The sequence below is a fragment of the Stegodyphus dumicola genome, chromosome X1 (genome assembly GCF_044657685.1).
Source record: "Stegodyphus dumicola isolate Sdum_Otavi_A_Nest chromosome X1, ASM4465768v1".
In the NCBI taxonomy this organism is placed as follows: Eukaryota; Metazoa; Arthropoda; class Arachnida; order Araneae; family Eresidae; genus Stegodyphus; species Stegodyphus dumicola.
Genome location: NC_140780.1, coordinates 4,196,309 through 4,209,381, shown reverse-complemented (window position 1 = coordinate 4,209,381; position 13,073 = coordinate 4,196,309).

Here is a 13,073-nt window from a genome sequence, read left to right as displayed (position 1 = left end):
CTGCTCCGTTTAGGTTTGAACTGCACTGAAAAATGGGAGAGTATATTCTAGTATATGGTACACACGGGATTTGCCGATTTTGTACAGCAGTAGGTTTTATAATACTGCACCTTTTGGCTCATTATAACGTACCTTTTGGCAACATTGTGATGAGCAGTAAACGAGTCAATGTTGGTGTTGACAACATTAACTCGTTAGACATTGACTCGTTTGACATTGAAACATTGACTCGTTTACTGCTCATCCCAATGTTGCCTTTGGCAACAATTTTCAAAATCGCGCCAGGGCCGTACCGTATACTACGATATTACGCAGAGGAGATTGTCACTACTTGAGCTGGGTATACAAAGTTTTGGACGGTACTTTTCCGTTTCGCCAACTCAAATGTTGCCAAGCAGACTTTATTGGCGACAACATACAGTATACACATAACAAATGTTAGTTCTAAGAATTTTTTATTTTGAAAGCATGAACATTTTAATATCGTTAAAACTTTATAAAAAGCCAATAAATAAAGACAATAAATTTGTAAAAAGGCATTAATAATTTACTATGCTTTCATGGTTCAACATCCTGATCACGTTCATATCACGTGACCCCAAGGGATCTCATCTCGCGTAAACTACGCTCCAAAAAACTAATTCTACTAATCCAAAAAACTAATAACCTACATTAATTTCAAGTTAAATCCTCATTTCGAATAGAAGTTTAAAATCCAAGAATTATTTCCATTCGTATTAATAGATTACTCAGAAATTATGTAAAACCGTCTCAGTGCTTAACTTCGTTGGCGCATTCTCATTAGAATGGGGCCCACCAGCGGTCGAGCGGTAAAGTCTCTGAACACTGGAAGTTCGGTCCGAGGTTCGAATCCCGCGATCGGGCTGGCTGCATGGGCATTTTCGTTGTTTTTCCCATGGGTAACGTGTATAGGAGCCAGTTTCCCTTAGAAAGTCCTTCACGAAGGCATCCCTCCTCTTAGGCAGATAGCCCTAGTGTGCTTTGCCGTAATTAAATAAACCAAAGTAAATCTCATTAGAATGGGTGAATTTAACACTTGACTTTGCCTTTTCTGTATTTTCGCTCTCGGGTGAGCGGTGTAATTGCATCCTAATTGACTTAATTACCGCGAATGGCCTTAGAGCATAAAATTGATTTATCTGATAAAAATTCTATATAATTTTATGTACAAAGAACCTATTATTCTATTTTCGTTTTTCACATACAAATTTTGCCAGAATTAAGAAATCCTTAATTTGCTTCAGATATCGGAATATCATTTCAGTGTGCACATAATTTTTGCTTTTATGGATGACCTTATCAAACAACTCATTTATTATCCCATAAAATCTAAAAATGACGCATTTAGGATATTTATTTTATGTTATTATTCATGCTCCTTAGATAAAAAGGTGCTTTTCCGTTTTACTGGTGTGAATGGCTTTAGGGTATAAAACTGAGCTATCTGGTAAAAATTCTATGTAATTTTACCCCAGTATTGAAAGAAACAATCACTGATAAAAATGGCTGCGATTTGTTTTGAAAATGAGGCGTAAAAGGTTACCAGAGAGAATATTCCGTTTGGCATCAGTCGTACCACTATTGGCGACTTTATCGCCTGCGCCGGCAAAACGGAAAAGTACCGCATTTACTTCAAGACCACATTTTCCGGTCAGTAGTTTTGAAGTTGATTAATATGTTCATGAGAAGATTGCTGTACTATGTCCTTTCCTTTATTCGCTTTCTATGGAGAGTTCACACGATACTAACAGTCGATGTTGAACCACCAAAAACTAATCAGGCAGTGTGTGTGAAACCACCAAAAAATAATCAGTCGGTACATGAAACCACCCAAAACGAATCAGGCAGCCTTTTCCTGTAGCTCTACTATGGTTCTTCAGAATATGCTTATAAGTGAGAGCATTTAAAATTGTTTGGGAAACTGTTATCCCAACTGATTTTATGAGGTTTTGAAACAGAATAACTGGAAAAGGCTTTAAAATAATCTTCTTACTCCCAGATGGTACATCAATATTGCGAAAATGGTCAACAAAAAGCATATCAAAGAAAATTATAGAAATATACAGGACTTATCGAGAGGAAAGAGGTAAAATGTACTAATTGTTGGATTTCTGTACTAGTTGTTAAATATTGTAGAAAATATCAGAACTTCTACGATGAGAAGATCTTTGTGTGCTTTTTGTCATGCCGTAAATACTAAAGTCTGTTTTAGGTAATTTGTTTTAAGAAAATATCAACAAACCGTTCCTAAAAGCAATCCGTCTTCGGTGGTGAGTGTTGAGTAACTGAAATATAAGAAATACTGTTGTACAAATTATAAACGGAATTTGCATATTTTCACATTGTTGACAGTTGTATGTGTTCGTATACAAGAACTTCGAATTTTTATTTTATTTCACATATTTTGTCTCTGAGGCTTTTCATTGACATCTGAGCGCATGCTTTATTTGAAATCGGAAAATGATTGTCCTATGCGATGAGTAGATGGAATTTTGTGTTCTCGTTTTACACTAAAATTTCAGGACATTATATAAGCATAAACTTTTTGAGTTAAAGCACGAAGAATAAAGTCCGTTTTTTATTATTTTACTTAGGATATTCTGAAAATCAGCATCTCAGTGGTCTTAGTTTGCCGATATAATTGGAATAACAATAATTCAATATTATGTTGACAAAATTCTTTTAGCTGTCACAGTTTGCATTACATCTAATACAGAATTGCTGTTACAGATAATGACTCTTTGGTTTTCTGTTATTTAGAAATATATGTTTCTGTTCTACGTAAGTAACAGGCCCACCAGCGGCCGAGCTGTAAATTCGTCGAACACTGGTAGTTCGATTCGAGGTTCGAATTCTGAGAACACGCTGCCTGCATAGTCCTTTTCGTATTTTTGTCCATGTGTTGCGTGTATACCAGTACCAGCCAGTTTCTCTTAGAAAGACCTCCACGAAGGCATCCCTCCCTCTTAGGCAGATAGCCCTAGTGTGCTTTGTCGTAATCTCAATAAATCAAAGCAAACCATCTATGTCTGTATCCAATACGCTATGCTGTTTTCTGTTAAAGACACCGTTGTGACATCCCGTTGTTGATGTCTCGCTAGTTCATGGAAACTTGACATTTTACAAATAATCTCATATGCAATACATGCTACAATAATTTTAGTAATTTAGACGTTATTATGTATTAATTTAGACGTTATTATGTATCTTTCATTTCTGCGAAAATTGCCAAACAAATCTATGCTTAATCATGAAAAATAATTTTTACTTCGCATATAATAAATATGTTACTCCAATTCGTAATTGAAATTAAACGAGTAATGTTTCAAATCGCTTTACAGCTCTTGCTATATAAGGCTTTTGTTAGATTGTTGGACTCGTTGAATGCTATTGAAAACACCCTTCTCTGGCATATTTCTTCCAAGTTAAATTTTATCACACCAAACTATTAAAGAGCTTTGATTGCATTACTGTGGGGTTTCACGTTTTTGGAAGGGAAAATTTTGTTTGTTTGACAATTTAAAACTTACGAATGGATATTTCAGTTTTTAGTGAAATTTAAAGAAATGCTTTAAAATTAATAATCTGTCTAACTTACATCCATTTTGGATTTCCTATATTACATTAATTTCTTTCCAAAATGAATTGCGTAGAGTTCAGGTTTGATTTGCTTTTACACTCTATAAATGGGAAGCATTCTTTAAGTCTTAGAGTAGAAGAAAATAATAGTCTAAAATTATTTTTTTTACGTTACATCATGGTTTCTAATTGATTTTTAATGTTTTTACATAAATCCAATAGTTCGTGAATTGCAAAAAGGTTGCTTCAGTTTACAAAAATGCAAAAAATCGTTGTGGGTAGATCTGGGAAATTGGTTCATTGGGAGACTCTTGGGTACTCAGCGTTTCTGTAAATGTTGGCCTCCGTCAAAGAAAAACATATGGTGAGAGGCTTCGAATCTCCTTCCCGTTTTTAGATGCCGACCAGCTACCGAGTAGTAAAGTCGTTGAACACTGGTAGTTCGGTCCGAGGTTCGAATTCCGCAAACGAGCAGGCTGCACGGTCGTTTTCGCGGTTTTCAAATGTGTAACGAGCCAGTTTCCCTTATAAGGTCCTCCACGATGGCATATAGTTTAGGCAGATAGCTCTTGAGGCTTTGCCATGATCACATAAATCAGACCAAATCTCCCCGTTTTAGCGAGAATCATACAGGTTGACTGAACAGCCGAGGGAGAGTAAAATCAGGGAAAATTACCGGTTAGATCTGGGAACAAACTTCAAAGAACAGGAGGCGTTTCTCTGTTTTCTCCACGGCTTTCATTAGTAAGAGCCGTGTTCCTTAGAAAGTCCTCCTGGAAGGCATACCTCCTTTTTATATTAATGAAACTCTTGCTGTAACATAAACCAAATAGTTTGTGAACTGCGAAAATACTGCTTCAGTTTACGGGGAATGCAAAAACTCATTAGCGGTGGATCTGGGAAATTGGTTCATTTTGAGGCATCAAAGCCCACATTGTAGAATGTCAAATTATCCTAAAAATCGTAGTGTTGCCTGCGAAAACTAATCTTTCAAAAGGAACACTTTCGCTCAGCGATCCTACTCGCAAAAGTGGAAAATAGCGCAGTTACTTGAATAGAAGTCAAAGACGTCTTTTAGGCAGAACTCTAATTTTCAAACAATGAAAAGATCTTATGAAACTAATATTAAAAAATGCAGTTGTGGCTATTAATATATATAGGGTATTATAAAATTCTCTCTGATGAAAACATTTGCTTTTACCCATATTCCTTTTATGTTTTCGGTAACCACTTCTTTAATTTGCATTTATTTTTTCTGTAGTTACGTTACATACAATGCGTTTTACACAATCGTATTCATAGAAATAGGATAGATAACATCACTTCAGCCTAAAAATGTAGCTTTGTTTGCGTGATGTTGAACTTTGAAGTTTAGTATTCATTTGTAATTTTTCGTAGATCTTTTTATCTTTGAATTATCTAATAACTGTATAAATTTACTTAAATATTGACGATAAACATTATATTCATAAACCGAAAGCACCTACAATAGGAGACATTAAATGTTCTCTATTTCCATGTTTCTTGTAGCGCTCTTTGTATTCGCTACTGACTGGAAAGTGGACGGTGAATATCGAAACCGAGATTAAGGTATGAAAACCGTCATAATTGTAAACGGAGAGCTTTTCGGAACATAAGATTTTATTTATATTTCAATTTATATAACGATAACAGTATAAACAATAAATTGCTTATTCGAAGAAAATATTTCTTCCCTTAAATTTCACTTGCTCGGAAGCGGAAAAATAATTATATGTGCAAATGATTACTGCACACGTTACGAACGAAGCGGAACATGCTGGTGTACAAAAACAATTATTATTTTACTTGTAACGGTAGGAAATGTAAATAATTAATTTAAAAGTTACTCGCAAATATTTTAATAAATATAAATGTTCACTTTGCGTGTTACTGTATTATGCTTTGGTGGTAACAGTTCTCGCATTGGATTTCACTTTAGAATCCAAAGTTTTGTTTCTAAGAAAAAATCAGTTTTAGAGATGAAAAATAAAGGACTTGGTGTTGATATGGTAGTATTATTATTTTTTCTGTAGCTTAATAAAATATCTTTATTTTAGTGAGTTTTTAGCTGCATCATGTTACATTCTCTGAGCTAAGAAACAACATAGAAGCATAGGGCGTACTAGCGCACATTACATTCAAGGGTATTGGCGAATTTCCACCGCTACCACTTTCAAAATAATATATTTAACTTGAGATATGAGGTATAATTTCCTTTGTTAGCCCAAAGGGCTGGTAGCCCAGAAGGACTATTAGCCTCAAAACGTCATTTTGTGGCGTTTCACTCTAAACAAAGAATAGCTATTTAAACTGTTGCCTCCAGATGTTATCGCGCTGTATTGTTTTAAAAGAAAATAAATAATGAAGAATCTGCATGCATGTATGCACCTAGAGCAATCAATTTTGAATAAGCCTTCCGCCCAAACATGGACACTTAAAATCCCTAATTTTGAATTTGTTTTGTTATCTATTTCATATTTTGTGAAACTTTAAACGAAATTTTGACTAACGAACTCAACGATTTCAAAGCGAGCAATGTACGGAAAAAAACATTTTACCTCCAGCGTGTGGGACTGTCTATCGGAAATTCCAAAGATATGCTGTTTTAAAATATTTTGTGAAATGGCTGTTAAATTGAATTTTATGATTTAATTGCGAAGAACATGATATTTTAATAAATAAAGGTAACACACAAAACGTTAAAAATAGTCTCTTTGGGCATAATATAAAATCTGAAATGTTTTGGAATTTTGTTTTTATATTTTACCAAATACTGCTTTTTATGTTTCATTTTTTTATGTTAAATATTTATTACCATTTTATTTTTAACTAGAACAAGCTAGTAAAATATAAAAATCTAAGAATTTTTTAAAGCGTGCTAATAAAAATTGCCAGGGCGTTAGTTTTTGTTAGTAGGTATTACGTCTTGAGATTGTCAGCTTCTTTAGATTAATTTTCAGTAAAAATAACTCAATCCGTATTAATAGCAAAGTTTAAGTTTTACCGAGTATTGAATATGGGTATATAATTCATGAGAAAATACGGAGTTTGCGTTTCGAAGTCTAAAACCGTGAAATATAAAGCGTTATTTAATGTTAAATTTGAAGAAAAGATGATTTTTCTGATTTGCTTGAGCAAAAAACTCGCATTTGAGCAACACCTGAACTGCCCTGAGTTATATTATTTGACTCTTTATCCACTCGCCAACAATCAAGAGTTAAAGACACTGAATACTGCTAGTTAGGTCCGAGGTTCGAATGCCGCGAACAGCGCATGAGCACTTTCGTGGTTTTCCCTCGTATAACGGGCATACGAGTGTGTTTCCCTCAGAAAGTCGGGCCCACTAGCGGCCGAGCGGTAATGTCACTGAGCACTGGTAGTTCGGTCCGAGGTTCGAATCCGGCGAACGGGCTGGCTGTATGCATGGGCGTTTTCGTGGTTTTCCCCATATTTAACGTGTATTTTCCTTAGAAATTTAGAATCCCTTAGAAAGAGGCAATTTCCCTTAGAAAGTCCTCCACGAAGGCATCCCTCCCCTTAGGCAGATAGCCCTAGTGTGCTTTGGCATAATCAAATACACCGCACCACCATGAGAAAGTCTTCCAGGAAAGCATCCTTCCCCTTAGGCAGATAGCCGTCGAGTACTTTACCGTTACTATTCGATAAACTCAACCGACTCTTCAGCCTTTGGATTGACCAAGTATTTCCTACTTGACATTCACAGATTGGAAGCACAGTTAGAGGCTTCCAGTGGGACATCTATTTATAATCTGCATTCTAGTATTTCATGCAAATCTTTTAAGATTGGTAAGAATGATGAGCATCTGCTTTTGCATATTATTTAAGGTTATATTTTTGTATACAAATATTGTGCAGCTAATTCTTAAGCAATAAACTATTTCCAGAATCAAGACGTTGTTTGCCTTGATTGTAAATAAGTAAACAGAGCAATCTGGATGTAACCTTATGAGAGTGTCAACAAAATGTGCATAGCTGGGATTCGGTAAACCTTCACATCGGTGGTTACGAGAAGGTATACATATTCAAATCCGAAGGGCTTAGTAATCTAGAAATGTTGCAGTTAAGACATGGGACACCAGAGCCATATAATACAAGGCACAGAATTAGTATGTTAAAAATTTTAAATTTTATTTTCGTTTATAATAACAAAAGAGATTTTCCAGTCATTTTTCTCATTTGCCGATTTGCCACATGTCGTGTCGGTACTTTCTCGAAAATGAGTGTAACCATGAAACGGTACTGTCTTGTTATCCGGACCGGATTCAGAAATGTATGCATGTATGAATGGATGCATGTATAAATGGATGTACGTGTTCGTGTATATATGTAAGCACGAATGTATGTGTGTGTGTGTGTGTGTGTGTGTGTGTGTATATAGCACATATATACACCTATATACACACACACTGACATACATTTATACATTTCTGAATCCGGTAACGATAACAGAATACTCATGAAACTTCGAGATTTGCTAAAATTTGCGTTAGGCGTTAATAAAGATAAAAAGGTATTTTTGTATTCTAATTTACATCATACAGAAATTTTAGGCTATTACATATTTAATTTCTAGGGGCCATCTCAAGTAAGAATGGGTGCCCACGGTTATAAAATGAAATAATTCGAACCCAACACACGATTATCATTTATGATATACATACCGTACCTTGTAGGTTTTATCGGAATTTGTCAGTTTGTATGGCCTAGATTAATTGCGCGAATATCGATAACAATGATTACAAAACAGGACACTTTACACCAGGTAAAGTGTAATATTTTCAATCCAATATTTCTTGATTTAAAATTTTAAGAAACAAACTCGAAGCAATATTTACCAGCTGCCCAACCGGGCAGCGGTTAGCGAAGGACCGAATCCCGGAAAAGGCATGGATGTTTATAAATATATAGTATCTGTGCGGCATGGGGGGCACTCTAAATGTGCGGCGAACTAAATGTCCTCTCGAGAGGTTGTGGTAGGGGAAGAGGCGTGGAATATTCTCGGACGCGTTCCCACTGGGTGCTCTCCATCAAAATTGGGGGGGGGGCGGAACTGTGCAAAGTCGTACTGTCACCTGAAAGGTGTTCGAGGCTGTTGCCAACGACAGTCACAATCTTGCAATCCTTGCCATGATGAATTTCGTGTGCTTATTCTGATACTACTGTCAGAGACGTGATACAATTCATAACAACAAATTTACCATTAAATACTTATATTGTTACTATAAATTATTTACATTTACACACTAAGTCCTATTGTTGTATTAAATTTCAATTCCCTTAACATTTTTCATTTTAATCCTTGTTAGAACGACTGACAGTCGCCCGGTGGCGAAGTGGCTAACGCGTCGCGCAGCAATACCACAGGTCCGGGGTTCGATCCCCGCTCTGAACAATTTTGACCTTGCCTTTCATCACTTGAGTGGGTCGATAAAATGAGTTCCAAGTTCGCTTGGGGACGAAACATCGAGAGGAGGGTCTTACGACAAGCTGACCACTTGCCTAGGGCATATGCTGATGCCCTCTGGGGCCCAAAGTCAAAAAACCAGATTTTGGGGCACTGCAGGCCGTCGCCCACTAGGGCTGTTGCGCCAATGAGTTTAATTTAGAAGGACTCAGAATCTGATGTATGTTAAAAGTAATGTTCAAAGAAACAATTCAACTTAATAAATTAGAACGTGTATTAATAAATTATCCCACAGCTATTAAACATAAATGGCACCCACGTGTTTGGCAAATTCTATCGAAACCAACGATAAGCACAGATTAAGCAATATTTCGGGATATGATAAGAATTCTCTCAACAGCAAGCAGCTGGATAAAATACCCAAATACAAGCAAAACGGCTTTCATTGCCAGTCTTCATGCGTCACAGAACTTTGATCTTAACTCGAATCGATTTAAATTCACCAAATGAAAATAGGGGTGGCCATTACTTTGCACGAGACAGCTGTTTTAAATCCATACATTTCGAATGTATTGATCATACATTCGGTCGTACCCTAGGCCAGAAAACTACGGTTTTTGTACAACACGGAATATCCGCAAATACCAGACATTGATATCGGCAACGCAATCACCAAACCGCCGACTGCTTCGGGCCTCCTTTGACAGCACGGAGTCAGCTCTTGCAGTGCTGCTTTCGGTAACGCATATATATGCGTCGATGATGCTTTTGCTGTAACAAACGTCTTGAGGGCTGCATGCTTGCTGGACGGCATCGAGGTGATTGCGGGTTGGACTTCTGCATTCTTCAAAGTGCCCCATAACAGGATTTGATCGGGCTAGTTACCATTGCATACGCATCCCGTTTACTCGTATCATGCCTATCTGTAGTCGTATCTGTACTCGTATCATGGCTATCTGTAGTCGTATCTGTAATCGTAGCATGCATATCTGTACTTGTAGCATAACTGTACATAATTAGGTGCAATTGCAATACTAAGGTCCATGGTTATGCAACATCTTCGGTGTTCTCATCACCCATCTTTCAAGAACACAAAGTCGACGAGGCATCATGCTAAACCTCTCCGTCCCCTTTTTTCTTTCTTTCTTTCTTTTTTTTTTTTTTTTTTTGTTAGAATACCCAACAATGTTTTCGATACTTATTTTGAACAACACATCTTCAAAATCTCTTTCCAGCTGAACTGACACCAGACCACCTCTCTGTCGAACTGTCTGATAATGTCTGAAGCCTTTTGGTTTGCAATACCGATAAATGTTTTTCAGAACACAGTCTGGGTGTGCATGGGTTACCATAAGTCGGACTGTCTGATGAAGTCTGATGTAGAATGAAGCCGCGTTAATTGCAATACCGATAAGTGCAATCCAATATCTGATGGTTTCCCTTCAAACAGATGTCATTTGCCAGAAAATAGTGTTTGGAATACTCATTTCTACACATAATGCAATTCAAAATTATCTGACATTTTAATTAGTTTTAGCTCTCCGATATGTTGTATTTGTAAACTATTTATATTTCCACTAAATGCTTTTCTTCCTTATGTAAAAACTTTAATAGGCAGTATAATAGTTCAAACTTCGACATGCCCACATTATCTTGCGAATCATTTACATTCTTTCAACAAAGTCCCGACAAGATTCGTTACTCACGAGCTGGGATAACATTGAAAAATCTCAACATCTCTGTAAGCAGAATGCAGGTTACAGGTTACGAAGGACGGTGACGCCTGGTGTCTAATATAGGTAAATAGGCGTATTTCGCCTCTCTCCTCTATCTAGCATTTAAAATGTAAGCAACATGTAGGAATAGATAGGAAAGAAAAAAGACGAAGGCGAATATGAAATGAAAAAAAAAAAATTTAACTCGGAGCCCTAAATATCCGAATGCCGCCCCCGGGATTCGAATATATAACCACATATATTTGTGCCCCTCACTTAAGTTGAGATGTATAAAGTAGAACTGAGATGTCTGTTGAACCTTCTGCGCTCGAGTCGGTGAGATTTCACCAAACTTCTAGAAGTTCAAAGTAAAAATATTTTTATGTAGATAAATATTCTGAAATACTTCGGAAATAAGATTTTCTTTAATGCCCACATATGCGGCCGGCTTTCATTCATTATGTCTCATGAAAAAAATATTCGCAGCAAATGTTGGTAAGCAAATTGTTATTTTTCTAACTCAAATATCTGTATAACATATGACTTTATAAATTGTAAAAGCTGGCAGTCCGTTCTGAATTCAGCGGTGCATTGAGCAAGTACTAAAAAAAATAGTGTTTTCAGAATCTCCTTAGTGGGTATGTTTGCAATATTATCGCTCTTTTTGATCGTTGATACTATGTGAATACTTCACCGCAAGTCATACCGCATTTTTAAAGCGTTTCCTGAGTCATCTGCTTCCCGCTTAACCCTAGAATGCTACTCTTTTAAAACCTTACGGGAATGGTAACCATTCGTCTCCTAGACGAATTGTGCGTAATCGTGTTTAAAACCTATTTTAAAAGTAAATTAAAATAAAAGTATACTACTCGCAGATGATTTCAGATCTCTGGAACTTTAGGTTAGCAAGAAGGTATCATATATTTATTCTCAAAGCAGTCTTTACACATACTAGCATGCTGTTCTCTGCGCATTACTCTGGAACATATTTGACAAGAGTTAGGAGTCATTGTGCGCAAACTATACCGCAATAGGCACACATTTTTCTTTTTTTACTGTCAGATTGTTCAGGAGGTTCAGTATTCAAAACAAAATTTCATTTCCCTTATAATTGTTCTTGTTGGTCGTGGTGAAGTTGGTACTTTGTAACGTTTCTTCATCCATGGAGCAAGATCGTCTTCACTTAGCTTTATTGCGAACTTTTTTTTGATATGCCTGTTTGGATTTTATATTATGCACATATATAACATGTGCATTCATTAAACTGATATTTATTATGCCGCAAAGCGTAAAAAAAGAGGCCTTCGGCGAGTTTTCTAATATACGACATACTATTGCATATCTGATCCAATGTCTATACAGCTCCTTTTATGGCTCAGTCCTTTGGATTTTTTAATAAATTGAATAATATTGTCAGATGCCGTACTTGTTTTGCTTGATTTAGGAACAGATGACCCCTTATCATTCCCATTGTGTTGAAATTTTTCAGCGGTAATACATTTTTTATGTCTAAAAAAATTCCTGAATTTTTCAACTTCTTAAGCATTTTCGTTTTTAGCTCCGTTATTTCAAATTCAATTTTTCAACATGTTTAGCATTTTGCTTTTTAGCTTTATGTTTCAAGTTAATATTATCATCTCTTACTTTTAAAACATGATTTAATCTTCTTGGGATGGATTCGACTAATTTTTTTTGTGATTTCTGGAGTGATTTTACCCCATTCTTGTTGAAGCACCGATTTTAATTGTTGTTTTGAAAAAATGGTGTGTTTGCGAATTCTTGATTCCAATTCTTGCCAAATATTCTCTATGGGATTTAAGTCTGGAGATTGTGGTGGTGTTTTTATTATTTCAGGACAGTTATACAGCAGCCAGAGTCTAACGTTCAAAGCAGTGTGCTTGGGGTCATTGTCCTGGTAGAATTTAAAATCGTTATAAAGGTTCAATATTCGTGCTGAAGATTTCAAATTTTGATTTAAAATGTCAATATACTTGTACTGATCCATTATACTGTCAATAAAAACAAGATTACCAACTCCAACCGACGACATACACCCCCATACCATAATTCCTCCTCCACCATGTTTTACTGTTGGCACCAAGTTCTGTTTGCGAACTTCTTCCCTGGGTTTTCTCCACACCAAAATTCTACCGTCAGAACCAAATATATTAAATTTACTCTCATCAGTAAATATAACTTCATTCCAGTAATCAGGATCCTTATTTTTATGTTGGATTTTGCGAAAGCCAGTGTGAGTTTTCTATTCTTTTCACTTACGAAGAATTTTTTCCTGGCTGCTCTACCGTGATATC